This window comes from Lemur catta, chromosome 15, assembly GCF_020740605.2.
Source record: "Lemur catta isolate mLemCat1 chromosome 15, mLemCat1.pri, whole genome shotgun sequence".
NCBI lineage: Eukaryota > Metazoa > Chordata > Mammalia > Primates > Lemuridae > Lemur > Lemur catta.
The window spans coordinates 41,784,018-41,789,885 of record NC_059142.1 but is presented as its reverse complement, the minus strand read 5'-3'; the positions used below and the strand labels follow the sequence as shown (position 1 = coordinate 41,789,885).

Genomic DNA, 5,868 nt, shown 5'->3' with positions numbered 1-5,868 from the left:
CTCTGACAGATATGCTTTGATAGTGACCTGGAAGGGCAGGTTCCAATTTAAACTCCTTGACTTCCGCGTTCCCTGCCCCGACGTGGGCATGAGAAGAGCTGGCCTGGCCCTCAGCTGCCCGCTTGTCTTCCCACCCTCAGAGCCGTCTCAGCCCAAGCAGAGGTTCACATGCACACGTGTGGACACTCTAGTCCCTGTGTGCAAGCTGCCCATAGCTCCTGCAACCCGCTGCCACTTGGCCACCCTACTGGTGACAGAGTCCACCCTTGAGGGACATTCTGGAGTCCCCCACATTGGGAGTGTGGTCTGAAGGGGAGGGTCTGGCCTTCGAGAGGGCCCCACAGAGTCCTTACCCTGTGAGGGAAGGCGCAGGCAGGGAAGTCTGGACTGGAGTCTTGCCAAGCAGGGGACCCACGGCAGGGACCCCCACCCCCACCCAGGTCTAAAGGCGGAACTGGACAGACCTTGAGCAACTGATGACTTGGTCAACCACTGTACAAGAGCTGGGAGAAGCACAGGGTGCTCTGAAGCTGTGTCAAGGGGGTGACTGTTGTCCAGGGATCCCAGATGCCTCTGCAGAAGCCACATTTGAGTGAAGCAGTAAAGAATGAAGAGGCAACCAGGCCAGGGGTTAAGGGAAGGGTGTCTAGTCAGAGGGAACAGCATGTGCAGAGGCTCTGGGGCAAGAAGGCTTGTGGGGAGAACAATGTCTGAGAGAAGACCATCATGGCTGGAGCCCAGAAAGCCAGTGGGCATGGGCACCAGCTGAGGCCAGAGAGCTGGTAGGGGACAGAGCATTTGGGGCATGTGGCCGAGAGCTTTGGGTCACCAGGACAACAAGCTGGAGGATCCTTGGGCAGGGAGGTCTTGGGAAATGTCTGCTCCCCACCCCTGCCCCAGGCTTCTGACTCTGCCAAGGCCTTATGGGCAAATAATGTAGCAGCAGACAGAGAAGTCCTAGAATCATCACATTTTGTCACAAGGAGCAGCTTCATAAGTCACCCATTGCCAATGAGAAAACTCCTAGAGAGACGACGTCATAATTCACCTGAGGTCACTGGCAGGGCCTGGGTCAGAGCTTTGTTTGTGCAGTCTGAGGCCCTACTGTGTGCCCCACCAAAGTCTGAGGCACAGCAGATGTCCTGAACACTGAGCACAGCGCGTGGTGGGCACTGCAGGTGCACTTCCGAGACATTTCGAATGAATTAGACTTTGTCCAGAGACACAAAGACATATAGAAACATTATCAGCCCTCTTGAGGCTCTATCTGGTTGGGGAAGGGACATAAAAAGGAGTGACAGTAGCACAGCTGATAAGCTGGGACAGGGGCCTGTCCCCAAGCCTACAGCCTCCTAGCAGGAGCCCCTAGGTCCTCCTGCAGCCTGGAGTATGTCCCTGCAGCTACTCTTGAAAAGGCCATGGTGCCCACGTGGTTGCTAAGTCCGGTGGACACATGAACTGCCTGCTGTCCTCCCTGAGACACACCGCTCCTTTGCCCCAAGCAACACGGTCCTCTCCATCACTCCACCCCTCCCTTCCTCAGCTCCCCCTCTTCTGTCCACCCTGTAAATGGTGATGCCCCCAGGTTATGCCTTCCCCGAGGGCCCTCATGCCTTCCACTGTGGGGACTCAGCCACCAAGCCTGTGCACGTGTCACCCAAATCCCTATCACCAACCCAGACCTCTCTCTCCCGAGTCCCATGTGCAAAGTCCACCTGCTTGCAGGACACCGCCACGTGGATGGCTGCCAGAAACCCCAAGTGCAACCCGCCTGCAACAAAACTCCCAAACCAGCTCTTTTCCCTATTTCTGAGCATGACACCTCCAGCCCCCAAGTCCCTGTCTTCTACCTTCTAAATATGTTCCACATCGGCCTCTCCCACCTTCCCTTGGTCTCTCTCATCTGGGTGAGCACAGCAGCCTCTGACAGGGCTCCTCGCCCCGTTCCAGCCTCCACCCAGCAACCGTCTGACCACACCACATCCCCCAACCTCCGCACACCAGCTGTGCCCGTGCCTGTCACTCCCAGCACATGCCAGGCTGCTTCTTGCCTCAAGGCCTTTGAGTCGACGGTCCCCCCACCTATCCCCCTTTTCCCATCTCATTCCTCCTCCTCCTTGAAGCCTCAGCTCCCCCATGTGTGCAGCTCCCTCAGCACACTGAGCTCGCTGGACACAACTGCACTTCCGTGTCCACCTCTCCCTGCTAGGCTGCGGCCAGCAGAACCTGTGTGAGCCTCACCCACTTCGCAGCCAGTGCTGCTCCCTCATTCGTTCTGTTGCCAAATCGCATCCTATCCTATGGATATGCCACGTTCTGTTTATCCACTCATCAAATGACAGACATTTGAGTTGTTTCCACTATTTGGCTATTATGAATAACGTTGCTATGAACATTTGTGTACAAGTTTTTACGTGCACATATTGTCTTAGCTCGGCCTGCCATAGCACAATACCATAGACCAGTGGCTTAAACAACAGAGATTTGTTTCTCACAGTTTTGGAGGCTGGAAGTTCAAGATCAAGGTGCCAGCATGGTCGGGTTCTGATGAGGATCCTCTTTGTGGTTTGCAGACAGCCACCTTCTGGCTGTGTCCTCACGGGGCAGAGAGAGCTTGAGCTCCGGTCTCTTCCTTTACCTACAAGGACACTAGTCTCATTTTTATGCCTCATCTAAACCTAACTACCTTCCAAAGGTCTCACCTCCAAATACCATCACAATGGGGGTTGGGCTTCAACATATAAATTGGGGGGGGGAGACACAAATATTCAGCCCATGACTCATGTTTAAGTGTTTTCAGGTGCATACCTAGGCGTGGAATTGCTGGATTATAAGGTAACTGAGTTAAGCCTGTTGAGGGACCATCAGATTGTTTTCAGCGGTACGATTGACACCTGCCAGAGTGCGGGAGAGTTTCTGTTCTTGCTCCCTTTCTGCAACAGCTGTCTCGGGTCTTCGTTCTCCTCAAGCCCCTGGCCCTCCCGACCTTCCCACCCTCTCAACAGAGGGCCTGCCTCCACCTCCCAGGAAAATGGAAACACCTGTCCCAGCATCCAGCTCAGACCGCCCTCACCCCACCCTCCCCGGCCTCCTCTCCCCTGGAAGCTCAGACCAGACATTTCTCTAGGGCACAGCTGATCTCTGACTTTCGGGAAATATCCACGATCACTGACCGCTCCTCTGTCTTGCTCACTGAACTGCTGTCTGGGGTTGAGGTTCCTGGGAGACGGAGATCAGCGAGCAGGAAGCTCACTGGGCATGCTCTCAGGACCGACACCTGTGCTGGGGCAGGCAGGACGGGGCCGAGGGACAGTTGAGCTGTGAGGCAGGCCCATGTAAGGCCTCAGCCACCCCACGGGAAGCCCTGGAGCTGGGACAGCCTCAGAGTCAGGCCACTGCCTTCCAGGGCTGGGGCAGGGAGGGCACGGATTTGGGCCACAGGGCTCTCTTCGGCCCAGGGCACGTCCTGGAGAGAGGCTCCGAGGAGAGCTGTCAGCCTCCAACCCCCTGCAGCTGGGGCAGTTCACGTTCAGGCCTGGAGGAGGGATTCTGGGTGGTGCCCATGGCATCCGCTCTGACTTCCAACAGGCCCCTTCCCCTAACCATGGGATAGTGGTCAAGTCTCTCTCTGAAAAATCCTCCGTCAACCCCACATCCCTGCAACTGCCCGCCTTACTCCTCCTCCTCCTCCTCCTCCCCGCCAAACTTCTTGAAAGAGTCTTCCACACTCACTGTCCCCATGTGCTGCTCCTGTTCACTTCCCAACCCCCACACAGCAGCAGACCACTGAGATTCCACGTCATGTCTGTTGGGTACTTTCGGGTCTTCACAGTCATTGTCCTCTTGGGGATGCCCTGTCCTCTGCTGGCTTCTCCTGCCTTGGAAACACTCCCTTCCTCTCGGCTTGCACGATGCCGCAGCCTCATTTTCCTCCTAACTCTGGCCAAGCAGCCCATTCTCTGCTGCGTGGCCAGTAAGGGCAGAACCCGTGGGGCCAGCCCTCCTCTCCCTGGCCTCCCTCCCTGGATGTCGCCGTCCACACCCACTGCATCAGTGACTAGTGAGCAGGCATGACTGCCCCTCGAAACTCTCAACCCCAGCATCCCCTTGACAACCTGATGACGTCTGCTCTGGGACAGTCCCCAGTCCGAGACTGGACTCATGCTCCTCCCCACACCCGTCCTCCTCCAGGGTTTTACCTGTCCCAGGAACAGGCTCCACCATGTCCCCAGCCGGGCAACCCAGGAACCTGGGAATGTGGCCTGCTCCCTCCATCTCCCCCTGTCTGCCCGCCGCCCTACCTGACCTGTGTCCAAGTCCTGCCGTTGCTCCTCTCTGCCACACTCCTCCTCTCCAGCCAGGGCCCCTCCCCGGCCCCAGGGGCTAACGTCTCCCACCTGGACACTGCAGCTGCTCCCAGCCCTCCGCCTCCCACATCCTCGTGGCACCCACTCCCCCCAGCCTCATTTAAACACACACACCTGATTATATCATCGCCCTGCTTAGAAACCATCTCACCTGCCCAAGGAGAAGACCCCAAGCTTTAGCATGGCCTGCCCACCCCTCTGCCTCCTCTCGTGAAGCAGTGTGGCTCAGTGGCTGGGAGTGTGGGCTCTGGAGTCAGGCCACCTGGATTCAAATCTGAGCTCCACCATGCTAGAGGATTCTGGGTAATCGGTTGATCCTTTGTGTCTTGGTTTCTTCATCTGGAGAATAGGGATGCAACAGCAGCACCAGCCTCAGGGGGGCTGGGCAGATGACGAGATGACACCTGCAAGGTTGTGAGAACAGAGTCTGTTCAGAGTGAACATTCAGGGAACACTCGCTGGGCCTCAAGCCTACCTGCTTTCTTAGTTTCTGCACTGCAGCTACACTGGCCTCCCATGGGTTTCTCAAATGTTTCATGCTCCCTCCACCCCCACCCCCACCCCAGGACCTTCGCACGTGCTGTGCCCACTTTGCAGTTCTCTTTCCCTTTGCTTAGTCATCTCTTAGCATTGTACCCAGGTAACCATTCCTCAGGCAGCTCTTCTGAGTGCCCAGCTGGGTCAGCTTTCTCTGCTACACACCGTCAGAGACCCATACACTTCTATTTCAGTTTGTCGTTTTACATTTACACATCATGATTATTGCTGTGTGTCCCTCCCCCACAATCCTATAAGCCCAGGAGGGTGATGACTCTGTTGTTCTCACCATCCTATGCCCAGCGCCCAGCACAGTGCCTGGCACATAGCAGGTGTTCAAGCCAATACATGAAAAGGGAGACAGCCCGAGTGAGAACCCCACCTCTGCTATTTCCTACTGCATGATCGTGGGCAAGCTGCTCACCTCAACGTGCTCACCTGTAAAGGTAGGACATTCATGACTAACTCAGAAACTCCTTAGGATTATAAACTGAGATGTCCAACATGCACGGCCCAGAACCTGGTGCAGGAACACTTGCGCAGTCTCGCTAGCCTTCATTCCTCAGAGCCAAGGATCGTCCTCGGTCCCGGGATGAGACAGTCTCTGTGGCAGGGCCAGAAGGAGCCAGATGCAGAAGGGTTACAGAGGTCCCCTTGGGGGACCCCCCTGGGTGCAGCCAGATTGCCTCGAGGCAGGACAGCACATTGGGCCTGTGACCCTTTTGTTTCCAGAGCTCTAGAGCAGTCCCTTTTCAAGACTTCAGCCCAGCAGTGCCATAGGGAAGGTACTTTGTCTGTTTAGGACCAGAGCAGCAGAGATGGAAGAGCGCCCCCCGCAGGCCAGGACACGAGGGGACCCATCGGGATTAACTGAGAGGTCCTGCCAGGTAGGACCGGGGCTGGGTGAGGTCCAGCCTCCCGTGCCCTCCCCGAGTGGACATTCTGCTTTGCTGGCCAGCCCCGG

At 56.6% G+C, this 5,868-nt stretch overlaps 1 long non-coding RNA gene across 1 annotated transcript; it reads right to left on the bottom strand.

The window, feature by feature from the left end:
- Positions 1 to 2,582: 2,582 nt before the first annotated feature.
- LOC123620457 lies at positions 2,583 to 5,362 on the bottom strand. The gene is made up of 3 exons (XR_006728844.1): positions 5,343 to 5,362; positions 4,519 to 4,771; positions 2,583 to 2,638 (listed from the first exon to the last, which is right to left on the bottom strand). It is a non-coding gene; the product is annotated as an uncharacterized LOC123620457 (long non-coding RNA).
- Between the last annotated feature and the right edge of the window lie 506 nt (positions 5,363 to 5,868).